This window comes from Lutra lutra, chromosome 8, assembly GCF_902655055.1.
Source record: "Lutra lutra chromosome 8, mLutLut1.2, whole genome shotgun sequence".
Lineage (NCBI taxonomy): Eukaryota > Metazoa > Chordata > Mammalia > Carnivora > Mustelidae > Lutra > Lutra lutra.
The window spans coordinates 60,975,226-61,002,762 of record NC_062285.1 but is presented as its reverse complement, the minus strand read 5'-3'; the positions used below and the strand labels follow the sequence as shown (position 1 = coordinate 61,002,762).

General features: G+C 41.3%; 1 long non-coding RNA gene across 1 annotated transcript; it reads right to left on the bottom strand.

The window, feature by feature from the left end:
- Window positions 1-526: 526 nt before the first annotated feature.
- On the bottom strand, window positions 527-17,202 carry LOC125106581 (uncharacterized). Its single transcript, XR_007129357.1, has 3 exons — window positions 16,513-17,202; window positions 15,484-15,555; window positions 527-2,549 (listed from the first exon to the last, which is right to left on the bottom strand). It is a non-coding gene; the product is annotated as an uncharacterized LOC125106581 (long non-coding RNA).
- Between the last annotated feature and the right edge of the window lie 10,335 nt (window positions 17,203-27,537).

Genomic DNA, 27,537 nt, shown 5'->3' with positions numbered 1-27,537 from the left:
TCGAATACCTTATACCATTGTAAATATACACTACAGCAAAGCACATATTCCAAAACACATCCATACCACAGCTCAAGAAAGCACAGAGTCTTAAGATTCATTTGTTTATAATTCTGTTTGAAATGTGAGTTTCAGAGCCCAGGGATCCTTGACCTATATTATCCAGTCTCTTATGCCCCTGGCATCTTGGGCTGCCAAGAAATGTGTATCAAAGTGTCAGGGACAGCAAAATATGTTGTCACTTTCAACTCTGTTTTATGTATGAATATCTGTACCCAAAACCTCTTTCCTCTTTTAATCAGTGAAATGAAATGATATACTGTTTCCATCTTGACCCACATAGAAAACACAACCAAGACTGAGGTACTAAAGATGTGTTTCACAACCAAGCTTTCAGTTATCCCAGAAGACAGTGGAAAATGCTTCACACACTTGACAGGTGATGTAACAGACTTCTCCCCTCATCATGACTGTGGCAGCTGTAGGCCAACAGGAAAATCTATCCAAAATACAATGGGTAAACAGGGAAAGGGAGCAAGAGCAGTCAAGCCCCCTCCTCTTGTTAACGTTGTTGGATGGTGTGTCTGTAAGTGTCCCAAGATGTGTTTATTTGTTGAGTATCCTGACCCAGAAGGAAGGAAAATTGTCTTAGGTAAGACAAGTGTATTTTCTCTAGTAACCTTGGTCTAGGGATTGTTTCTAGGTTGTTATTGGTATTTTACATCTCTAAGGTGTTTTACATTTAAGAGACTGAATTCACTGGAGGCACTTGAAAGAACAGAATTGCATTGTAAAATGGGTGATCTCTTGGGCTCTTCAACCAGACGGCTATGGTTTGAGTTCTAGTTTTGCTCTTTACTAGTTATAGAACTGTGGAAAGTTTGTTTGATTTCCTCTTCACAAAGTTTCTGTTGAAGATAAAACGTGAGGCTGATTCCAGAGTGGGGATTAAATCAGCCTGTACGTGTTAAAGTTCCTGGCACAAATTCAGCACTCAGTGTTAGCCACTAAATATTCCACCTCTGTGTCAAGTGTTTAAAGTGTATGCAACATCTAATCATTAAAAATCCATACATTTTTCAAAACGTTGTCACGTGCATTATCTGATGTGCTCCCCACAATGACCCATTATAGTAGACAGAGCAGATATTGTCCTACTTGGCCAAAGAGGACAGATTAGAGATCTGTGACTTCCCCAAGGCCCTGTCAGTGCCATGTCATGGAACCAGGAGAGGATTCCAAGTCTTCCGTGTGCCAGGGCTCTTTCCAGGGGACCAGTTGACCCAGTAAAATACTGAGTTGATATGTGACTCTAGGAAGAATATAAGAGATCCCAACAGAAGTTCTAGGTTTCTGTGTAGTGGAGTGTCGGGGATCCCCAAAACCACCCTCAGGCTCAATGATTCTCTAGAAGGACTCACAGAACTCAGAAAAGCTGGTAAATGTATGTTCTCTGCAGCAAAGAATACAGATTGAAATCAGTAAAGGCGAAGATGCAAAGAGCAGGAGAAACCAGGCATAAGCTTCCTTCCATTGGTCTTCTCCCAGAGGAAATGTACAGGCTGTACTTAATGCTTTCAACAACAATATGTGATGGACACCTACAAAGTCTTATTGCCAGCCAGGGCACCCACCTGAGCCTGCGTGTCCAGGGTTGTTACTGGGGGTCACTCACATAGGCAAGGAGCACCTGAGTGACTGACCTTAACTACTCAGTCTCCAGGTCTCCAAGAGTCAAAGGGATATAGTGTGGCCCAACGCCCCAGGCAGATGAAACAGATGTTCCCCATAAATCACATCATTAGCATAGATGATCTGGCTTGGATCAAAGAATCAATTATATGAAGACACTCTGATCAGGAAGGATATTCCAAGGGCCTAGAGGTTATCTGCCAGGCCTTTCCTTAGAATGTGCAAGTTTTGAGCATTTTGAGTCTGCTGAGCTAATCCTATAAAGGATTACACAGAAGACAGATAGTGTCTGGGCATCCTGAAAACACCAGAGCACAGCAGGAGGTTACTCAGAGCCAGACCCAGACCAAAGGTGAGCCTAAGAACCAATTTCTAAGTTGGGTCCATGTATCCATCAATCCTTCAAGCCAATGAGCATTTTTGGCTACTGCGGTGGGCTACCAAAATCTAGAAAAGCTGCCTTTGAATCGAGCTATGATGGGAGTCCATGTCTCTCTTTGGGGCCCACTGGCATTCTAGGAGTATCCCACTCTGCACTCCGGGAGACCTCTCACACAGTGACAGGGAGAGAGGCCTTACTCTTACTCCATAACTGGCCCCTAAGTAAGGGTTTTGTTGCAGGCACATTCAAAGTTTCATGAGAAGAGTAAGAATATGAAACAGGAGCAGCTTGGGAAACAGACAACTCAACTCAGGACAGCTGAAACAGCTAAGGGATTTCTTAGCTCACACAACAAGGAGTTCTGAGGTAGTGCATCTTCGGGATTATTCCACTCAGCACCATGACAACGTCATCGAGAGCTCAAGTTCCATCTTCCACTCTTCCATTCCTATCATGTTGGTTAGCTTCCTCGTAGCTTAAAAAAAAAAAAAAAAAAAAAAAAATGGCTGTAATGGTCCAGGTATCACATCTTAGCAATCCATTATCCAAACTCAAAAATGGGACTTCTCCTTGTATTTCTTTTAAGGAGCTATAAAATGCTTCCCAGAAGCCTCCACCACCAGCTTCCCCAACGTCCCCCTGGCCAAAATGGCTTCTTCCTAAGCCAGTCACTGTCAGGGAAAGAAATTTTCTCCATTGGTTTAGTGTAATCAATCATCCACACCTGGGACTGGGAATGGAACCGGCATTCCCTAAAGCCCATGGTTCCCTGGCAAAGGGTGGGATACTAGAAAAAAAAACTCAGGGTCTGTTGGAAGAGAGTGAGTTGGGGATTGCTATTGGACAGGCAACCAAAGTTGTCTCCTGCAGCAAACTGCTGGGTAGATCAGCATGGCAGAGTCGATTCTGAAATTGGTCATCCTCATGGGGGAATCCCAGGGGTTGTTTGTGTTGCCTTGGTTTTCTGGAGTTAAATGATTCCTAGGAGAAAATTCTGAAGGCCTAAAGAGCCATGTTTGATGCTCACATAAGCTTTATCTTCCCACTTTTTGTCCAGGTATTCTCTGTGAAGGAGAGCACTTGACTTTAGGAAGGAAACACACCCTTCATCTCACCAATGTCTTCATCATTAACTCAGATTCGTCCACCCCTCTGGCCCTGATGCTGGTGCTACCAACTAAAGTCCGTTAAATCTCAGACAGCTCTCCATCACCAAAGGGACCACAGAGGTCTTCAACATTTGTCAACCTTCAGAGTCTTTCCCTTATCCCATGAGATTTTATAAAATTAAGACTTCCTGTCCTCTTTCTCTTTTCCCCTTGCGCATTTCATTTACCATCACCCCCATAGCCTCAGGTCTGGTAACATTCCATCAGGAAACGGGATGGCTGAGAACCTTCCCCGGTGAAACTCGGTGTAGGATTCCATTAATCTAACAATCCCTTTGGCTAGTCCCAGGCTTTTCAATGTACAGAAATAAATCTGCGCTCTCAACTGGTGGAAACAACTTTCCAGCTATTATTTCTCAGTTGAAAAACCATTCAATTGCTTTCATAATTTGATGTTTTGTATCTGGCTTCCAAACACTGTATCCTAGAGCTGATAATACAGTTCACTTATCTTAAGTGCTTCCCCTCCAGAGCTATCCTCCCACCCACCTTATTGTGTTTAAATGCAGGAGAAGACAGCAACACCCTGACCCTCTATTAGAGCTCAATTCCTTTTTCTTCTCACTTCTGTCTCCCTTTGATAAGTTCCCTAAGAACCAGCACAACAATTACCTTGCACTTTTGGTGATCTCTTATTGTTTCCTTATTCTGCCTCTTCCATTAAATGATTTGGGATAACTGTCTTGTTATAGGCTGCTTTACCCAATTGTAGATGGCCTGTCCTTAGGTAAAAATATGCTCCTTTTTTTCAGACAGCTGCCTTAAAAATTGATTCTGGAGCCTGTCAACAGGAAAGATTCCCCAGGAGGATGAGGAGTGAGGGAGGGTATCACAATAATCATAATAATCCTTTGATGGGAGCTCACACTTGAACAGATAAGCTTGTAGGCATAGCTATTGCTGCTTCTTCTGATTATAAAAGTAATATGCATTCACTGTTGGGAATTTAGGAGAAAAAAACATATTTCCTTTCTACGGACAGACAGCTATCAGAAGAGATGAGGACGAGTGAATATACTCGTCATGCAAACACTCTAATGAATAAGACTGGAATCACATACTGTACTTGCACAGTACTGTAATATGCATTCGAGACAGAAATACAGATTGTTGGTCCTTATGCTGGCAGTTTATTAGCAAATTAACACTCATCACTGACATCTAAAACATCTAAGACATTTTCTTAAAGAAATACGAAGCAGGTTAATTCAGCAACATTCAACAACAAATATATTTCAGTTCCTACCAAGTTCCAGGTACTGTCCGAGATCGGGGAGCGTGGCAGCAAGCAGAACAAAACATTCATGGAACTTACATTTTTATAAATAAGACAGATAAATAAATATATGTAGTGCCTCTTGCACAGAAGCCTGAAGGAAGTGAGGGCCTCACCTATGTTGAGCCAAAAGCAATTATGGAAGCATGTGTGGGATGCTGTGGGAACAACAAGGAGGCCAGTGTGTCTGGACAGGGGTGAGCAAGGGGCTATGTGGTGAGGAGATGAGCTCAGAAAGGCATAGGAGGATGGGGCACTTACAACATAAAAGTACTTTTGTGTGTGTGTTATATTAGTCACCATACAGTACTTCATTATTTTTTGATGTAGCATTCCATGATTCATTGTTTGTGTATAACACCCAGTGCTCATTGCAATACATGCCCTCCTCAATACCCATCACCAGGCCCACCCATTCCCTCACCCCCTTCCCTTCTAAAACCCTCAGTTTGTTTCCCGGAGTCCATAGTCTCTCATGCTTTGTCTCCCACTCTGATTTCTCTCCTTTAATTTTTTCCTTCTCCTAATGTCCTCCATACCATTCCTTATGTTCCATAATTAAGTGAAACCATATGATAATTGGCTTTCTCTTTTTCACTTATTTCACTTAGCAAAATCTCCTCCAGTCCCATCCATGCTGATGTAAAAGTTGGGTATTCATCCTTTCTGATGGCTGAGTAATATTCCATTGTTTATATGGACCACATCTTCTTCATCCATTCATCTGCTGAAAGGCATCTTGGCTCTTTCCACAGTTTGGCTATTGTGGACATTGCTGCTATGAAAATTGGGGTGTGTATGGCCCTTCTTTTCACTACACCTGTATCTTTGGGGTAAATACCCAGTAGTGTAGTTGTAGGGTCATAGGGTAGCTCTATTTTTAATTTTTAAAGGAACTTCCACACTGTTTTCCAAAGTGGCTGCACCATTTTGCATTCCCACCAACAGGTAAGAAGGTTCCTTTTTCTCCACAACTTCTCCAACATTTGTTGTTTCTTGTCTTGTCAATTTTTGCCATTCTAACTGGTGTAAGGTGGTATCTCAATGTGGTTTTGATTTGAATTTCCCTGATGCCTAATGATGAACACTTTCTCATGTGTCTATTAGCCATTTGTATGTTTTCTTTGGAGAAGTGTCTGCTCGTGACTTCTGCCCATTTTTTGAATTGATTATGTTTTTTGTGTGTTGAGTCTGAGAAGTTCTTTATAGATCTTGGATATCAACCCTTTGTCTGTAGTGTCATTTGCAAATATCTTCTCCCATTCTGTGGGTTGCCTCTTTGTTTTGTTGACTGTTTCCTTTGCTGTACAAAACTTTTTATCTTGATGAAGTCCCAAAAGTTCATTTTCACTTTTGTTTCCCTTGCTTTTAGAGATGTGTCTTAAAAGAAATTGCTGTGGCCTATGTCAAAGAGATTACTGCTTATGTTCTCCTCTAGGATTTTGATGGATTCCTGTCTCACATTGAGGTCTTTCATCCATTTAGAGTTGATCTTTGTGTATGGTGCAAGAGAATAGTCCAGTTTCATTCTTCTGTATATAGCTGTCCAATTTTCCCAGCATTGTTTATTGAAGAAACTGTCTTTCTTCCATTGGATATTTTTTCCTGCTTTGCCAAAGTTGACCATAGCATTGAGAGTCACAGAAATACTTCTAATTTGACTTAGACTAAGATGGGAAGTTCCTAGAAGGTTTTGTGCAGATATGACCTGACTTAATTTTTTAAAGGAATATAAATGGTACCAAATGGACAGTTATAAATGAACATGACCATGACAAAGAGAATACCAAAGAAAAGCCTTGACCTAAGTAATTTTAGAAAATAATATTTTGATTTTATATTGTGCATTAGTAGTCCATGTTCTCCAGAGAAACAGAACCAGGAGGAGATGGATACAGACATAGATATGAATATAGGTATAGATAGATAGGTGATAGATAGGTAGATGATAGATAGATACTATGTGGTCTATATCATATCTCATTATGATTTATTACAAGAAATAGGCTCACACACAGTTCTGAGAGAGCTCTAGGATCTGCAGTTCACAAGTTGGAGACTCAAGAGAGCCAATGATTCAAATCTGAGTCTGAAGGTGGGCCTAAGAATTAGGAGAGCTAGTGATATAAGTTCTAGTTTAAGTCTAACTCCAAAGGTGGGAGAAAACCAATGCCCCTGCTGGAAGATAAGCAGAGAGAAAACAACTATTTCTTGCCACCTTTTTATTCTGAATATTCAGCCCTTCAAGAGACTGCATTTGGCCTCCACCTGCAGAAGACCATCCACTTTACTCAGTTTACTGATTCACATATTAATCTAATTCAAAAACACCCTCACAGACACATCTAGAAATAATGGTCATTGGAATATCTGGGCATCCCATGACCCTGTCAACTTGAAACATAAAATTAATCACTACATACTGCAATGTAATGTCATGTAAGGCTAAAAACAAAATGAACTTACAGAAATATTTGGTTATTGAATCAGTAAATTTGTTTTTCACAGAGGTATGGGTTAGCAACTCTGAAACTACTTTATGTGCATTATAGGCTTGTGCAAATAAGTAAACAAATTGTGGATAAGAACCAAGTATCTTAATAGAAGAGAAAGAAATTATAAATAAGGACAAAAGGGAGACTCCAAGCAACTTTGTGGTGTTGGGTTGGAATCGGAGATATGAATGGGAGTCATAGTTTTAAATAGAGAGACAGAGATATGTATGTATGTGTGTGTGTGCATACAGATGTTTCCTAGCTCTTTCATTGAAAGGGACTGACAATGACACCCCAGTAATGATGAGCACACCGGTACCCATCACTTCTTGGTGTCTAAACATCTTTCTTCAGTCAAAGGAACCAGGGCTTCCTGGAGAAATGGGCTGATTCCAGGACTAGAAAGTGAAAGTCCAAGGACAAGCCTGGACTCAGTAGAATTCCAATTAATGAATGCTGAAGGAATGACAGAAAAATGATTTTTTCGTAAACATCACAGTTTACGAAAGTTTAGCAAGATTGCTAAAATTCATGGACAAACTATGATGAGAAATAGGATATTTGCATAATCTCAAAGTATCTCTCCACAAGATACTTACTAGTTACAATGAGAAAAAAACATAAATTTACAGTGAAAAGTCCTGGTAGACACCACCATGACCAAATGATCAAAATCAGCATCACTAATAAGGAGACCTACTGACTTTGAGTACCCCCTGATAGGCTGCCGTGAAAAGGGCTCAATATCACTTCTTTAATCTCCTTGCCAAAAATGTATAAGCTCTGCATAATCATGAGAAAACGTCAAACCAATTCAAAGAATAAGGCATGGAAAATAAGGAACTGTTTCACACTGCAGAAGATTTTTAAAACTTGAAAACTGCATGCAATGGGGGACCTGGACTGAATTTTGGACCAGAAAGAACAATTGACAAAAATTGAATAAGGTCTACAAGTTAGCTACCTTGTAGTATATATAGACAAAATAGCACGAGGCTACCGGTTATCAAAGTTATTAAGAAAATGACTATTCCATGGAACACAATAATCACATGTATTCATTTTGGGAAAAGGAAAAAAAATGCCTAGAATTTAGAAATCAGAGTTACAGCTGAATTACTCATGTTAAGGTTATGTGAAATGTTCCAATCAGTTTGATACAGAAATTCAAAATGATTCAAGTTCCATTCATCTCAAATCTGGCAACTTTCTCTCCCAATTCAAGTCCTTTGAGTACGAGGACAAGGCACCGTTAGATCCAACCCAAAGAAAAGAAAAGCCATCTATGCTCAAAGAGGAACAAAATTAGCACTCTATAATGGAATTTTGAACCCTTGGATTGCCTTTAGGCTAAAATTTTTCCAACTACTTTTAAGCACCCAATTTTACCCTTTCCTCTGAATGATGAAATGCATGATATGATCGTTTCTGAATAAGAAGGAAAAAGAACTATTGTTTCCTTTGTCTTATTTCCTTCTCTATGAGTTGACCTTTTTATTCAAGTTCATTCACATGAGAATATGAAACCTACTTTGCTCTAGGCAAGAGATGGACCATATGAACTTCCTACACAGTCTAATAATCCGCTCTTGACATTGATATTCTTTTGGTATATGTTTCAGTATGTTTGTTTCAATATACTGTTCAATAAGTTTGTGTAGTGGGGTGGGCATACTATATACTGTATTCCACTAGGTCCCATTAAGAGGCTGTTGCTGGGAGACAATTCTCCAAGGTTTCTGGCATTTCCACACCTCTTGTAGGCAAGGTGCTAACTCTCTTTCCCCCAGACTATCTGACCCAGAAACGTGTCCCCTCCTAGTACCCAATCAAACAGTGGCAGACTGTTTGTAAGCATGCTTACAAGCAGACCCTTGTAAGCACGCAAGGGAGCAAAATCTCACATCCTTGACAGTTTTTGACGGTCGTTTGAACTTGCTAACCACCAGTACTAGTTTCAGGCATGAGCGTTTAGGATCGGTGGTCAGTCTGGGAACCACACTAGATGACTTGCCAACAAGCACCCCAAAAATAAGTTGAACACCTGGAGGGAGTTGTGTTTCGTTTGTTAATTTGTGTTGTTTTTAACCATTTCTCCTAGAAGTCAGTGTCTCATTGAGCAGAAACAGTACCCACCTGTGTTTCTTTCAGCCCGTCACCAGGCAGAGAAAGCTGCTTTCGAAAACCGGAGCTAGCTGGTATCATGGTTCTAGTTCATGCCAATGACATTTTAGCCCCCTGATAAGTTGGTTCCCCAAACAAGTGCCTCCCAACCTGCTCCATAATCTGGTTCTGTTTCTTAAAAGAGTCAGTGCACTTGTGCGTGCGTGCACGTGTGTGTGTGTGTGTGTGTGTGTGTGTGTGTGTGTGTGTGTGTGTTTGCGTGAACATCTTCCTACTTTCTTCCCCAGCAGTAAGCCTTGCCACTGGGATCAACGCGTTTCTACAAGCCCAGAAAATTACGTTCATTACATTCCCGGTTCCATTTTAGAAAGGGCGCTGAAAATCTCGAAGTCTCTTCTGTTTTGTTCCTGCTTACAGCAGCGCGTTTGGTGGGGAGGACCATGGAGGAGACAGGGAAAGGGGGCAGCAGATGGTACGGACCACATAGGAGACAATACACGGATGACTCCGATGTGTCTTTTCTAAGGAACAGATGTGTTGCCAGGCTGCGACCAGCTCAGGAAGATGAGATGAGGACTTGTCATGAATCTTATCTTTGCTGTCAAGAGATTTACCGAATAGGCGTAGGGTTTGGCTCTTTCTTTTATCTGTTGGCCGGTAACCAAACAAAAATGCTCCATATGCTGGAAGGGACTAGCCCATTTCATTTAATGTTAAGATTTCGCCCACTGTGAGATGCTCCATTATTTTCTGATCCGGTAGGAAAGAAAAACCACTGCCAATTAACTCTGACACATTTTCTATTATAAGACACATCCCAGTTTCGGAGACGTTACAACAGGAAAAAACAGTGCGGCTCAGGATGAGTGGCCCAGGGTACCAGGGCTGCGTACTGTTTGCCTAGGCCACTGCAGGGTCTCCTGGTCTGGCTCAGCCTGAGAGCTCGTGGCCCTGAATCAAGAATATCAGCTAAGAATCTTTAAACACCAACCGCGTGCCTGTCCCAGTTACATTCACTCTCTAGACTAGAAGGGCATGAGTCCCATTTTACAAAGCAGGGAAACTGAGCTCCTGGAGGTTAGGTGAGGTGTGAAGGGGAAGCCGCTGGGAAAAGGCGGGGGATCCAAAGTCCAACCCAGCCCAGGCTCCTCTCCCCACCGAGAAGCGTCCAGTTCCTCTGAAGAACTGTCACTTTGAAGAAGCTGAGCGACTGGGGAGCAGCTTTGAGAAGGGTACGGAATCTAAATATTTGTGGGTTTGTTTTAGAAACAAGTCCCACCCGCCACGCAGCTGTCACGGCAATAATTGTGAGACTGTGCTCCTCTCTGTAAGCTCGAGTTAAGAGTGAAAGGAGGGGCGAGGGGGTGGCGTTCGCCCCACAGCAACCATTACTGGCGACATAATGGGGCTGATGCTTCTGGAAGCTACAGAGTGCAGTGTCATTGTTTACCTCCTGTCAAGTCTTTATTCCTACCGAGAAAGCCCTTTCAGAACTCTGCCTCCATCAGGCTTCTGGCCTTTTCAAGGGGCTGATAGGTTAAAGCCTTTGAATTCTTAAAGCATATGCATAAAGTATTTCTAGTACATTATTTAAAATATACCTTCCTCCCTCCCTCCCTGCAGCCCTCCCTCCCTCCCCCTCTCTCTTTCTCTCTCTCAGCTACAATTTGAAGAAGTCTTCACCACACAGAATTTTAACTGATGGCAAAAATATAAAGCCTTGAGGTAATGTTTTATCACTGTTTATTATTGTATCCAAAGAAGAGGCCTTGACAAGTGTTGGCTGCTGCTGGGTTGCCATGGCACTAATCAGTCAAGCAGGGATGGGATTTTTAAAGCCTGCTTAACCCTTTTTCCTACCCATGAGTGCAACCCTGAAAGACTTTCATTCTGTGCAGTGCTCTTGGGTGAAGCAAATCTGCCCCTTTGTACTGAAGCCTCAGGCTTGCTGCCTGGGTCATCATGCCTCCTGGCCCCCTGGCCCCATCCCCACACACTGCCCCAGCCTCACGGGCCGCCGTCCCTCGGGCCTCTCAGGGCAGACACACATGGCTTCCTCTGCCTGGAACAGCCTTCTGCACCTGTCCCAGCCCCAGCTCCCATTCACGTTCTATTCTGTGAAGGTAGCGCCTCCTCTAGGGAGCCTTCCCCATCCTTTCCTCCCCTCACTCTGGGTTAAAAACACATCCTAGGTGCTCCAAGAACACTCTGCATTTACCTCCCTCTCGGCACACATCACCTTGAGTATAATTGTTTGAGACAGTCTTGGTGAAAGGCGTCTAGAGCTGGTGTGGCTGTGCTCGAAGCTCCCCTCTGCTACGTACAAGTTGTGATCTTGGCCACATCACTTGACCTCTCTAAGCCTCAGCCTCCCTCTATGTGAAGGAAGAATAATATGAATATTTGCTTCACAGAATAATTGTAGGGGTTCAATGAGGTCCTCTAAACAAAACGCCTAGCACAAGGGAAAGTTCAAAAGCCGTAGAGTAAAAACTTGTCTCCTCCATGTAAGGTTCATGAAGATAGGGACCGTGTCTTTTATTTTTGATTATTCAGGACCTAACATAGTGGGTGTTTCCTAAAAGTCTAACACAGAATGGGTTCATCAAGGCTTGGGTTTCTCTACATAAATGAATTTTTGAGATAGCTACAGCTTACCCCTGAACGCATACAAAGAAAATTCTTTCTTGTTCACTATATGTGAATTAATTTAACAATTAATTCACATATAGTGGTGAAAATTGTGAAAACACAGCACGTCAAGAAACAAAATGAAAACCATCTGTGATCCTTCCATCCACTGTTAATATGTTAGTTACATCCTTTCACACACGCATGCACTCTTTTTAATGTACATGTATACATTTATATTACACTGAAATATTCTAATTTAATTTTCAAACCATTTGTTGTCTATTTCTTTACTGGTGAACAGTGTTTCATAGTGTTAATACTGGAGTGAACATCCTTGTGTCTTATGTGTTCACAAACCTATGGCTTTGTTCTTAAAATGTTTTTCTTGAACTGTTTGTGCTTTCCAGAATTTCATAAGAATATCCATATCCCTGTGCCCTCACTGGCACGGGCCAATTTGATAGATGAAAAATAGTATCTCATTTTCCCCTTCCTTCTATAAGTTGATCACACAGCTCCTCATTTAGACCTTCTAATGACTCAGCATGGTCATTTTGAGTATCAAATACTCATCCCTCTGAATCTCCTTGCAATTCCCAGGGGCTAATGAGGTGTGTGAAGCTCTTTGTCCATACACTGAATGGCCCCAGACGGCTGGGCGTTTCTTCTTTGATTAGCTTCTTCCTACACTGTAACCACCATATGTGACTTCTTGCCGCTTCCAACAGAACATCGACTCTTCTAATTCTCTATTATTGATTCATTGTGTTGAACAAGCATTCATTAGATGACTACAGGCTATGAGGTTTTTGGAAAGATTCTGAAGGAGAAAGGAGTACAAATAGTAACAGAGTACATGAAGGACCTAACCTGAAAGAGGAAACAGAGTCGTAAACAATTACACAATGGAGTCAACTAGAACACAGACAGAGTCCTAAAATTAGGACAGAGGACAAAAGGCAACAAGATTCCAAATGGGGGTCCGGTATTTCTTAAAGCATGCTTTCAAATTCTACCCCTAGGAAACTAGCACTGAGTAAAACTCCTCTAACCTTTGGCATAGAAACTAGGTATAAGTATTTAAATTCTGTGCTAAATGAGATCAGGTAAACTTGATTTGGGGCTCTGGATGCTTCTTCTGCCATAGGGGAACCTGCCGGCTCTGGCTACAGGAGTTTCAGCTGGCTCTTGAGAGAACATTCTTGCTTCTTTCTTTGGTCTCAGCTGTTTTGCTGGGGAGGGAGGGGAGATTTGGTGCCAGGATATTCCAATTAAATGCTTCTGGGTAATAGTGAGAAATAGTGAGAAAGGATGATATTAACAATGTGGCTTCTCTGTAACTGAACAATTTGAGATTCTTTCCTTTAATTCTCTCTTTGTAAAAGATGCTTATACAGGAGTGATTCAACTGCTTGAAATGTAAATATTACTCAATATCTAAGATATTTTGTTTACATGTGGCCAAAATACAGATTTTTGAAAACTTCACCTACCACATATTTCCTGATGCCTACTGTGAGCCAGGCACTAAATTTTGGACTATTGGTTTGTAAATTCCTAACTAGAATTGTTTTTTTTTTGTTGTTGTTGTTGTTTTTTTAAAGATTTTATTTATTTGACAGAGAGAGATCACAAGTGGGCAGAGAGGCAAGCAGAGAGAGAGAGAGAGAGAGGAGGAAGCAGGCTCCCCACAGAGCAGAGAGCCCGATGTGGGACTCGATCCCAGGACCCTGAGATCATGACCTGAGCCGAAGGCAGAGGCTTAACCGCTGAGCCACCCAGGCGCCCCCCTAACTAGAATTGTTTTGTTCAATTTTCACCCAGATCTATTGGCATCACCTAAGCCCAAATGTGATCTATAATAAGATGACTTTTTCTTTTTTTTTCCTGTAGGACTTTCAGCATACAGTATAGAACCAACCTCACCAGGGGAATATTTGATTTAGTGAAACATTTACTCCTTTCCCTATAGCATATTATCCCATATAATTCTTCTTGTGATTGCAAAGATAAAACAATTTTACAACCCATAATGAATGAATGATAGGCAATTTTTTTCTAGAATTACTTTTCATCTTTGTCAGCTTTATGAAGGTTGTCACATTTTCACATATATATTTCCAAAGAGTGTATATGTATTGGGAAAATGCTCTGATAACTAATCTGACACAGCTTCTTTTAACAACTCCAGAGAGAACATAGATCATTTATTGCTAGTTGTTTCAATAATTTTTCCACAATGAAAGGATTCGTGAGGTTAAAAAGTTCCATCCTGTATGTACTTGTTCAAGTGCCTATTTATAAGCTTTTATGACTAACTCCTTGATTTTCTAGCACCACTTAAAGTTGGTGGGCAAAAGCTGACTTATCTGAGTTATGCCCCCATAAAACCTTCCTCTTCAAAAAAAAAAAAAAAAAGAAAGAAAGAAAGAAAGAAAGAAAAGAAAAGAAAAAGGAAAAGTTGTTCCAGATAGCTGACTCAGGGTTATCCTTTGGAGTTGGTTATACACATGTTCTGCTGCTACTTTGCAATGTCTTCAGAGGCTACTGAGGCATAGTATTTGATGCGGCCTCTACTCAATTAAAAAGCGCAATGTGTAGTATTTATTTGACCTATTATGAGTAAACAAAATTATAAATTCAGTGACAAAGAGAAATCCTATGGTAACAGCTGTATGTATTGTAGCCCGGTTTCTTTAGGTTACATCTGAAAACTGTCCTTTACTCTCATCGCAAACGATTTCTCCCAGCCTTCCCCCCACCACACACACACACACACACACACACACACACGGACACACACGGATCTTAAGCAAACACTAGCAAGGCTTCTAACAGGTCAAAGCCACATCTGTGAGACAACCCAGCCCCCATTAATTTCCTTCCTGGGAAAACTCAAGGTTGACAGTATAATTTACTGCTTCTTCCAGCTAATGCCTGAAGATAGGACCCCTATTCCCCAGTCTCCATGGGCCAACAGAAACCCTGCTTCCATAACAGCCATTTAACAAACCCCGATGGCCTAATCATGTTGACCTACCCCCTCACCTGCTTTTTGTAATTTTCCACTTCTCTAACTCCTGCTCAGCCTCCACACCTCTATGCAGGTAAGCTCTCCACATCTCAGCATTCAACTCGGTTCTACATTCAAGCTTTTTCTCTACTACAGTAGTTACTCAAGAAAGTCTGTGTTTACTGGCTTTCACTAGTGTTCAACTTTTTTTTTTAAACACATCCCACTGAAAACTCAAACTAAACCAATTAAAATATAGATACATAGAAACTTTCAGGTCACTTCCAAAACATGTCAATAGCAGTAGTCTACGAATTAACCACAGGCCAGAGTTATGACAACAGGTGATTTACAATCCATTCTAGGAAGAGGATTTAAAATAACGTTATTCTATCCTCTCCCATCTTCTCCTCTCAATCATTCCTCCCATAAGATGAAAGAATCCCAGGGGGAAGTCTTTTGACAAACAAGTAACAAGTCAGGATAAACTATAGTCAAACTTCAAAACATCACTCTCATCCAAAGGGTTAATTTTTCTGTTGGTGATGAGTGTTACTGCTGGTGGGCATTTCTGGGGTGTTCATGCTGGATCTCCTCACTGACCAACTGGGGACATGAGGTGGAATTCAATGGACATTGTCCCTGGTTTCTAACAGTCACTCCTCAGATGATTCGTCAAAGCCAACCACGCCACTCACCTGTGATTGGGCTGAGATGTCAGGTGGGGTTTGCTGGAGTCGTCTGGGGAAAGAGCCAGTTGTCTTTCCATCCTGCACATGGACAAGGATGAAGTTAGTGCCATAAATAGAGGGCAGAAATAGAAGGGAGCTGGATGCCAGATAATATTGTTGAGCCCCTGAATCAACCACCCCTCCAGCCTGCATCGACTTAGAGTTATATAAGAGAAGGCACTTATTGTTTATAACATTTGGGGTTCGTATTCTGTTACTGGAAGACAGAGACATCTTCACGGAGACAAGAATCTGTAAGGTGTTTTATAAGGTTTTCTCTCCACCAGCAGTAACAGAGCCCACAAGAGGGAGGCAGTGCTCCCCAAGGAAGACAGAGGGGCCTTCCAGCTCAAGGGAGATCCCCAGGGGCCAAACAGTCTGTTTGATCTGAGCAGGGGAAGGTGGGTCTCCTAAAACTCAGCCTGACCAACTGCCAGGGGATGCAGAATTTCTGATGAGGGAAGTGGGCTAGAGAGGGGGCAAGGAGAAATCACTTTGAAGTCAGCAAGTCTGTGAAGGCAGCTCAATGTGTATGCGTGTTGGGGTTGGGGGATGAGGCAGCTTTGGGTGAACTAGAAGGGAAGATGAACATTAAAGAGAGGAAAGATAATGAAGACAATAATGTGAGAACACTAAAGGTTACTTTTTCTTTCTTTCTTTTTTTTTTTTTCTGGAAAAGTATGTTACATTTAGATCACCTGGTTTATTTGTTTATTTTTAAAGATTAGCTAGAACTTAGTTCTGAATCCATCTGGTCCTGGTGACTTTTTCAAATAATAAGTCTTTTAAACAGAGTACCAAAAGGAAGCTCATCTCCATCCTGACGGTATCCTTGGCTGCAAATGCCACTGGCCTTTCCATCCCAAGCTCTGATTCTGTTTAGAGGGCAGAAGTCCTATGCCAGCTGCCAGATTTCTCCATCCAGTGCAGCTCAGACCAAGGCCATGCTCCTATCCTCCAGGTTCAACTTACCTACAAGCTGTAGAACCCACTCACCTCCAGAGGAAAAGCAGGTGGATGCTTTTCAAAGGACAAAGGACATCAACTTCCAAACTCATCAAATGTTTAGGAGGAGAAAAACTGGAGCTGGAGGAGTCAAAAGAATCCTTTGGAAGATAAACATAGCCTTGAAGAATGTGCAAACCTAGGCTAGGAGAAGGGAAATGTATTCTAGGCCAGAACATACATCCTACCTTAAGGAAGGCCACATGGTACTTAGCTTGGATGAAATTTGGGGCTAATATAAAACTGGTTGGATAAAATTGGATCCTGATCAAGGAAATCTGTGAGTGCTAGACTGAGTTTGATCCTAGATGTGGTAGACAGCAAGATGACATAGTGGAACAGAGTGAACTTTGTGGTCAGGAAGACCCAGGTATCAATCTCTGTTTTTCATTTTCTGGCTTCATGAATTTGGGAAAATTGCTTAAATTCTCTGGCCCTCATGGAGATAACAATACCTTCTTCCAGAGCTCTTGCTAGAAGATCATGTCTGTAAAAGACGAGGACTGACATATCATAAATTCTCTTTCCTCTTCTGGTGGTATTGAGGAAGGAAGATGTGGTCTCCTGAGACCCCAGAGAAAACTGAAATGTCACTGGGGGGAATGAGGTTGAGGAGGTAGCAAGAGGAATTCAGTCTGAATCAGACGAAGCTGGGAAGGTCCCCAACTGTACTTGTGTGTTTGTTGGGGCAGTTTTTTGGGAGATGAATTGTTGAAAGAACTAGTGGGGAAGACAAGACAATAGACGAGGAAGAGGAACTAAGAAAGTGAAGTAAGAGGACTTTAAAATTTCTTTTGTGTGTGTGACTCCAGGTCAGCCACATAGAAGACAGCAAATGACAGAGATTGACACATCAAGCATTAAACTGGATGATTTAAATTATAGCAAATCATAGAAGAAAGAAAGTAGCCATCAGAAGAGTTGTAAACAAAGTTCCCCCAAAGCTAATATATAACTTACAGTACCCTTTGGAAAGTTCGGAATTATATATTATTTTTTTAGCTTTGTACACAAACACATACATTTTTCTTCCTCTTTAACATGGGATGGGGGAGGGGAAGGACATAATGTCTGTGACTGAGCCATCCTGCCAAAGAAGATTCGCTAATTTTACTAATTTTAGGATGCACGTGATTCATCTCTGAGATATTAGAAGAAAAATATAATGCCCAAATAAGAGATGCTATTTGTTATCAGTTGTTTAAATGTTATTCATCTAAAAGGAAAGAATTCAGATCTTAGAAAAATGATCATAAGAACCTTACAAATACTTCCCAGGTTTTTCATATGTTTTGAAACACTGAGGAAACCATCTGCAGGAAATGTGGCAGATGCATTAAAGGATATTCTTATTGAAACAAATTAAAATAAATATATGTGCGAAAGTGTCTAGCATGATGTCCAGCAAACAAGACAAACTCAATTAATGTTAGGGGAATCCAATTAAGTCCTTTAATCCAAATTTAATCCAAAATACTATCAGACAGCCCTTTGCATTAGAACAGATTTGGGTACAAAAATGTGGCTGGAGTAAGCCTCAAGGGTAACCATTGCTAATTCAAAGCTCCCAGAGACAGGCTGAGGATTAGTTGAAATTCACTCCATTTTTCAATATTTAATTTAGTGGGTTACAAAGAGAATATATCTTTTTTTTTTTTAAGATTTTATTTATTTATTTGACAGAGATCACAAGTAGGCAGAGAGACAGGCAGAGAGAGAGGGGGAAGCAGGCTCCCCGCTGAACAAAGAGCCCGTCACGGGGCTCAATCCCAGGACCCTGGGATCATGACCTGGGCCGAAGGCAGAGGCTTTAACCCATTGAGCCACCCATGTGCCCCTAAGGAGAATATTTCTATTGCACCTTTAAAACGCCCGTGATTACCTAAAGGCATGGTTGATCAGCAGGCCGTTGGAATTAAGATGGTGTTTCTAGTCATAGAAGAGAGCAGTGATCCACAAAAGGCAGGGTTCCCCCCACTCCTTCTCTCTGAAGTCTTGGCTGGCTATAAGATGTATTAACTAGAGATCATTTTGTGTGTGTGTGGACACACTCCCATCATTGAGATCTCATTATATCCCACGTACTTGCAGACATTTTCTCATTTGATTCTCGTAACAACCTCCTGAAATAGGTATTATTATCATCTTCACTTTGTGTTTGGGAGAACACAGTCTGGGGGTAAAACCAGCGCTGTGTGGATAGGTCAGTGGACTTTGGAATTAGATGGACCTCAATTTAAATCTCGGCCCATGACTTTGGCATTTCCTACCCATAATGGGCCTCCATTTGTGAATTCTAGCTTTGGTAGAATAATTCTTAGAAGACTAGAATTAGAAGTTGAGGTTATAATTACCTAACAAGTATTTTTTAATAACTGCTAACAGCAAGATGTGGATATCAAATGCTCAACATGCAATGTTTGGGAATAACTGGCTAAAATTGTTTTATTCGTCAGGTTGTTTAGCATTGGGAAGACTCAGTTTGAATTTACTCCGCACCATGGCATCACACCAGAACTAAATTTTCAGGACCTAGGAATCCCTAATTGATTTGGTGACTTACTCTGTTTCTTAACAGATCCCCTCTCACCACCACCCGCTCCATAATGTAGGTGTTCTGTATTCTACCTGCCTCCACCTGAAGATATATGAAGGGAAAACTGAATAAACACACACAATTATATTATATTTACTATTTCCAATGCATTTCCATTGGAAATGCATTTCCATTCCATTTCCAATGGTTTCCTTCCTAAATATCCGGATTCCCATCTGTTAGCATTTCTTAGTGCAGGTCTTCTGGCAATGAATTCCCTTAATTTCCATTTATCTGAAAATGTTGGTTTTTTTTTTTTCTTCACCTTCATTTTTCAAGTGCCTTTTTTTTTAAATTTTTTTAAGATTTTATTTATTTATTTGACACAGAGAGAGATCACTAGCAGGCAGAGAGGCAGGCAGAGAGAGAGAGGGGGAAGCAGGCTCCCCGCTGAGCAGAGAGCCTGATTCAGGGCTTGATCCCAGGACCCTGAGATCATGACCTGAGCCAAAGGCAGAGGCTTAACCCACTGAGCCACCCAGGCACCCCTCAAGTGCTTTAATGGAGAAACAGTTTACCTTCTGTTTAATGCCCAAATTTCAATGTTCAGCTTGATGAATTTTTATGTAGTTATATACCCACATAACAACCATTCCAATAAAGATATAAACACTTCTGCCACCCCAAAACTTCCTCTGTGTCTCCTTGTAGTCAATTTCCAACCTCTACCCCAGACTTGGTAATCATTAATCTGTTATCAGTCACTGTAGTTATGCCTTTTCCAAAATATCATATAAATAGACTCATATAATACGTACCCTTGAGACTCTGGCTTTTTTCACTTGGCACAAAGCATTTGAGATTCATCCAAGTCATTGGATGAAATTTCTTTTCATTGCTGAGTAGTATTCCATCATATAGATGGACCACAGTTTGTTTATCCATCCATCTCTAAGGACACCTGGGTTGTTTTCAGTTTCTGGCAATTTTGGATAGAGCTGCCATAACATTAGGAAACACGTTTTTGTGTGACTATGATTTTCAACAATCCGAATTAAATGGATAGAGGAATGCTGAGTCAAAAGTGTATGTTTAATTTTATAAGAAACTGTCAAACTGTTTTTCAAAGTACTGTACCATTTTATATTTCTACTAAAGTGTATGAGTTTTGGTTTCTTGGGGCATGGTATTACCAGTTTCATTATGTTTTACTCATTCTCATTATGGTTTTAATTTGCATTTCCTTAATCACTCACAATCTGAGCATCTTTTCATGTGATCACTTACTATCTATACATCACCTTCAGCAAAGGGTCTTCAAATCTTTTTTTCCATTTTTTTTCCTGGGTTGTTTGTTTCCTTACTGCTGAACTTTCAAAGTTTTTTTGTACTTTAACTACCAGTCTTTGATTAGATGTGTGTTCTGCAAACATTTTCTCTCAGTCTGCAGTTAGTCTTTATTTTCTTAACAGTGGCTTTCAAAGAGAAGCTTCCAGCTGTGATAAAGTCTAATTTATTATTGTCTGTTTTATGGTTTGTGCTTTTGTGCCATATCTAGGAAATCTTTGACTAACCCAAGGTGACAAAGAATTTTTCCTATGTTTTATTCTAGAACTTTTACAGTTTTACATTATACATTTAAGTCTCTGCGACATCTTGAGCTCCTTCTTATATACAGTTCAGGGTACCATCGGTGTTCTCTCTCTCTTTTTCTTTCTTGCATATAAATGTCCAACCGTTCCAACACCATTTTTTCACTTCTTGAATCCATTGGCTCCATTGATTCTCTGTTACCAGTTATTTAGTCTGTATTCTGTCTTTCAAGAGTCTTATTTCACACTCACTTTGGCTAAGAACTGAGTTTTGAGCTTTTGTAATAAAACATTTGAAGGATTTAGGAAGGAAGAATGAGAGGGAGGGAAAGAAAGAAAGAGCAAGACAAACAGACTGTCCATTGACAATCTTTGGGCTGCCTGCCCTGGCGTGCCTCACTGAGAGAGCACGAACCTTTAGCACAGCCCAGGCTCAGGGAGAGGTCTGAGTCAGGGGGCCCTGCCCGGAGAAGGCATTATCAGGTGCCTGCCTCAGGAACAGGGCCCATGACAACCCCCGCTGCATAAGGCTCTCCTAGGACAAAGGGTGTCAAGAGAGAAAAGAAGGCTCTGAATGGGGGCTAGACCCTATGAGACAATCTTTTCAGTTCTACCCAGTTATACCCGGGTTTGAATCATTGTTTTCAGTGTCAAATACCAAGAACCCCCACACCTGAGTAGGTAATCTCTTGTTCTTGCTAAGACTCAGATTAGTAAATGTGAACCAGGCACACGGAGGTCAATCTGGCAACCTAGTAAAAACCATAGGCAGGAAGGTTTTCTCCTCCTCCTCCCTCCCCTCCTCCCTCTAGGGGGAAGGCAACAGAAAGGAATAATTAGTCAACCATCCAAATAATTATTTGAGCTTCATTTACCAAAAACTGGGCCATTGGACATGGTGGCTGGCTACAAAATGCAGAGATGTGGTACATCTGAACTATTATTGAGACAGTCAAATGTTTAGTGGACACTCGGCCATTATTACGCTCATCCTTGCAGAGGGAGGTCCCTTTTATCCCCAATGTTTCCTACTTAACTTTGCATTCTAGAAGATCAGCACATGAGGTGATTCCATCTTACGCACTTTCTCTCACATTTAAGAGTTAAAGTTAAAGTCACAGAAAGTGCTGGTAGAATGAGATATTTGTATATTTCTAATGTCTGGGTCCTGGCCATCAATGTTCTTAATGAAGTTGAATTCACACATTCTGCTGCAATTCACCCTTGTGGTACAAAGTCCTGAGTCAATCAGTTGGTCTAGTTGCTCAAGGCAGACCTAGCTTCAGGCTGAACTTACGCCTCGCCAACCACTTGGAAATTTGAAAACAAAGAGGTTTAGTGAATATTTCATACATAAGAAACCAAAATGACTGCTAGAGCAATTCAGTGAGTTGCTGAATTTTCTATGCTTTCATAAGATTTGACTCCTACAGTAACCCACTTGTCCATATTCATGCCCATATCCCCCATGCGCCACCAGCCCCTTGCAGACCATGTCTAATTTATCATGAATACCTCTCAATCATCCTTGCATCTAAAAGAGTAACTGATTCAATATGTGTTTAATAAATATTTGTTGGGGCACCTGGGTAGCTCAGTGGGTTAAGCCTCTGCCTTCAGCTCAGGTCATGATCTCAGGGTCCTGGGATCAAGCCCCGCATGGGGCTCTCTGCTCAGCGGGGAGCCTGCTTCCCCATCCCCGTCTGCCTGCCTCTCTGCCTACTTGTGATCTCTTTCTCTCTCTCTGTCAAATAAATAATCTTTAAAAAAAAAAAAAAAAAAACAGGCCAGCTGACTTAGCCAGCATTTTTAAATAAATAAATACATACATACATACATATTTGTTGACTTTGGTCGAAAATTGTTGAATTTACTGAAGACACACAAGGCAGTTTACCTTATCTGCGGGTATCACGGAGCATGAACAGTTTGGCACTGCTGGTGTTGATGACATAATCAGCTGGCTGGAATTCAACCTGATCTCAGCAATTTGGAATGTTAGACCGCTGAAACCACAAAGAAATTAATAGGAATACAGGCAAAGACCCACATAAAATGTATTTGTAACTGGGTTTTCATAAGTCTAGGACGGATATCTGGTTTGATAGCTGCTAAGTGAAAAAGATCTAGCAGTTTTCAATGCCTCACACTCAGTACAGGTGGGATGTGGCAGTTTGCAGTGCTAAGGCAATTTAAATGACAAGTACCCTGAGCTTGAGGTGCAGTTCAGGGAAGGAGCATGCTCACTGTACACTGCTGGCCAAGCCACAGGTGGGATGACACATGAGTCTCCCACACTACATTCTAAGGGGAGAATTGGCAATTAGAGCGTGTTCTGCAAGGCAGGAACAGATGAGGCTTAACGCATGGTATGCATGGCTCGGGATACTGTGTGACTCACTGAGTTCAGATATCGAGAGGGGCCCTGTAATTTACAGTGTAGCTAGGAAAATGTTTTCTTTCTGGGCTCAGATGGAACTGTCTCTGCGAGCTGATGATTGCCCTTGGGAGACAAGAGGGCATAATCTAGTGGAGCTCTGTAGAGAGCAGGGAATATCTGGGAGTCCAGGAAGAAACGCGCTACTCCGGGTACTTCATCTACCTGGTGCTTCTCATGGCAGGCTTCAGTCTGGATGTTCTTGCCTACAGATGCTGTGGCTCCTCCTCATGCTTCGGGCTGAGACTCCCTGTTCCCACTCCGATGCCAGCAGCCTAGACTGATTCTGCTGGGACCAGCTACTGACGTGGGGACCCTTAGAAAATGTGGGTGCAGGCACAGCAGCAGCCACCAGCAGGCTTCCTTGGCCTAAGCTTCTGCTTTGGATGATCCTCGTGCCCTCTCATCTCCTGAAACCCCCGCTCTCCCCAGATCTTGTGTGTGACCTGGAGCAGCATCTTTCTGCCCGCTTCACCCTCTTGCACCGATTCCTATGTCCCTCAGACTTCCGCTTCCTCTGTGTTCGGATAGGTTGCTCACCAGTATCCTCCGCCCACTCGTCTTGCCGTCCATCAGACCCCGTTACTCTCAACTCCTCCTCTTTTCCTGCATTTGCTTTATCAGAGCCTTCACTAATTTGTATGAATGTAATAATTTTGTAAGGAGATAGAAAAATAATTTATAGGGGCACCTGAGTGGCTCCCTCGGTTAAGCGTCTGCTGTCAGCTCAGATCATGATCCCAGGGTCCTAGGATTGAGCCCCATGTCCAGCTCCTTGCTCAGCAGGGAGCCTGCTTCTCCCTCTCCCCTTGCTCCTCTCCCCCTACTCCTGTTCTGTCTCACTTGCTCTGCGCGCTCTCTCTCTCTCTCTCTCTCTCTCTCTCAAATAAATAAATCTTAAAAAAATAATAATAATAATTTATATATACTTTGCACCCCTGAGATTTAATCCCCCCCTACCTTTTTAAAGTTGCTTCCTGTCCTGCCTGTCTCATAGCATATCTCATAGCATATAGTAAGCTACATGCGTAATCTCTGGGGTCAGATATGTGCAGGTTCAAATCCTGGGCCTGCCACTAACTTGCCGTTAACTTGGGCAAGTTATTCAGTATTGCTGAGCATTAATTTCCTCATTTGTAAAATGGGAATTACAACTAACTAATGCATAGATCAAATGAGATACTGTAAGTAAGTTCTGGAAGAGTAATCTGGTAACTAGTAAGCTTAAAGACACATTACTTACAACACTTCTAATTATATACATTTTTATACCTTATTTATAAAACTGTGTAATTTTATATAACTGGATACTATAACACAATTATTTTAAAATATCCCTTTAACATCCCTGCTCAAATTTCTCCTATTCTGTATTTTCATGTTTAGTAGAGGGTATTGAGTCACAAATTATGGAAAAATTGAATTGCTAGTTGAGTACAATATTTAGTTACCATATGGTACTGGCTTTATTTCAGAAAACTGATCTTAGAAATTTAATTTTCCTTTTCTTTTTTTCTTTTTTCTTTTTAAAAAATTTTTTTAACATTACATTATCCTCAAGGCAAATTGGCCAAGTGCCTGTAATACCTGGACAACAAAACCAAGTTCAATGTAAAAGTATTTATTCTTTCTGGGGCCCTCATATTATTTGAGTTGGTAAATCAATATGAACTTGCATGGTATCCTCATATCCATGAATTAAATTAGTTCATGGCTTTTTTCCAAAGGAGCCAAACCTCATAATTAATTTTATTTGGTCATTATACAGACTATTGTAATAATTTCTAAATGTCAGGTCAGACATTTCTAATGTATAGAAACCCCATTTGGGGATTGAGAAACTTATCTGTCTGCTCCTTTTAATATTGGTGTGTCCTGGCCGATGGTTCTTTAAACAATATTATCGCTCGGTACTTTTTCTTCTTAAAAAGTACCTGCGTTTTAAACTAGCTAAAATCAGGAAAACTTAAGGAAGAGAAGTCAAAACTTCTCTTGCTATTTGGAGAGCAAGAAGATACAGTTAATGCTGAGTAGAGAAGGAAATGGAGGAGAGAAGATAAATAAGACACCAACCCCTGTGCACAGGCTTAGCGGTCCCATATGGAACATCAGGGATGAACTCAGAGAAGCCTCCAAGCAGGAGGGAGAGGCTTACACCGCATGTTCTTCATGGCTCTGGAGGAGAGGAAAAGGCCTGCTGTTGGTTCCAAGACACCTAACAAAAACAAATACTCATCTGGAAGCCTGTGAGAAGACTCTGTGTCCCTAAGAAAAATTTCCACAGAGGTCCTTTATATTCAACAAAGGGATGACTAAGCCCTAGACAGAGGCAGTACCCACCCGAATGATGCTCTGAAGGAAATTACATGGTGTGCAAGAATTTGTTTCATCACCACAGAAACAGGAGGAAAAATCTCCTTCTGTAGATAGCCCACTGACTGCTCGTGGGCACACTCACCTGGTCTCCTCACAGAATTCCCATCATGTTCCCTCAGAGTTCCCACAGAATTCCCTCACATTCAATTCTCCTATGAATGTGGAGCTTCTGCTTGTGTCTGAGTCCGGTTGAAGCCGGAGTGCCAAAGGTGAGGGCAGAAATGAGGACTTTGGCATCTTTGCCCCCAAATGATGCCTTAACCCAGCCTCAGGGGCTGTGGGGTGGCAACTGGAAGCTTAGGGAATGTTTCCAAGAGAATGTTTGAGACTCTGGCTGAGGAATGAGTCCCAGATCCTGAAAGAATTATTTCTGTGAGAGGATTGGTAAGATTCTGAGTGGGGGTAAAGGAAAGAAGCAGAAGGAATATGAAGAGGACCCTGAATGCAGTCAGGTCTGCTTAAAGACTTACGTAAGCCAGCGTAGCAGGGAATTGGAGAAAGGGCCTTTCTCCCTTCCTCTGCACTAAAGTCAGCACCACATATGATACCTCTGGCATGAACAACCTTACCTCAGACAGTGGTGGTTGGCCGTGGTAGGTTTAGTCAAATGTCAGCCAGCAGAAAAACATGGTGGATGCCGTGTGGTAACTCTCTGACAGAGAGGTCTGTGAGCAAATGTAAAGCACCTCTTTGGGGAGGCCCCAAAATAAATAAGAATGACTTGGTGGTGGGGTGGGCAGAGATACTAAGTTGCCATTTGAGAAAATGGAGTGTTGCTACAGGAAATTTCCTAGGCTGGTGAGGCCTGATAATGCCGGGTTTACACGTGCAAATATTGGAAAGGCAACAGCCAAACATCCCAGTATAGCTTTTGCCATCACCTCAAAAAATAAAGAGAGGAAAAAACATTAAAAAGAGAGAAGTTACCTCAGATCTACCAGTGTCATAAATTTGGTGTAAGATTAAATCTCTTCATGCTAAATGACACAAAAATGCATTACCTTTTTCACAAAATGTTTACAAAAGCCTGCAAAGCAATTGCCTATCATTTTTAATTTTGAAAAGAAAAAGAAGGATTAATGAGCCAAATTTATAACTAGATGATACAAATTCCAAATGGCAGCACTGCTGTAATTGCTTATGAAGTGCCCACAAGCACAGTTTAGACCTTAATAACGAATCTCCATCTTCCCCTCTCTGCTTCTGATCTTCTTCATCTCTGAAAGGCTCACACAGGACCTTCTGTGCCAATGTTACTTAGTCTCAATTAAGAGGAAGAAAATTAATATGGAGTTTAAATTGGGGTGACCTCTTCTCAGAGATGAAATAAGGGACCATCAAAGTTCACCAGAACATCTGGCAACACTAGCTGAGGGAGAAATTTCCATAAGGCTTTATTATCAAAGGCAAGGTTTGTACTGATTGCAATAATTCATAACCTCGGAGTCAGCACTTCTATTCTTAAACTTAAAGCCTCAGCTAATTGAAATTGGTGGACCATTCCGATGAAAGAATATTTCTGGTTCATCAATCTTTATTTTTTCTTTTAAAGTCAGTACTTTGTCAGCATCTTCCTAAATACTTGAAAAGTCAACTGTTCTGCTTTAAGAGGTCCAATTCCTTTCCATATAACTGATATTGTACTGAGGATTACAAACCTTACAGTGCCTCTGCTCCATAATTCTGAACTCTCGCTTCTCATTTTTCTAGTACCATTCATTCACCAGTTCATTTGTCAAATATTTCCTGAATGCCTGCTATGTGCCAAGTACTCTTCTAGAGGCTGAGGATATACCAGAGAACAAAACAGACAAAAATCACTTTCATGGAGATTAGCTTCTAGTACAACGTTCTATGGATAAGGAATAAGAGGCTGGGCTGACTTAAGTTATACCAAGACATATCCTTATACTTGATTTTTGATTAATCACGGATGTCTATTAGCCTGATGTTTTATGATGCTTCCTCCTGAAATATATATTTCTAATCTATTTAAATGTAGTTTCAGGGGTTTGGGTCCTGGCTAGTGAAGGTATTCTCTCCATTGTTTTTCTCTTAATTATGGACTATGAGAG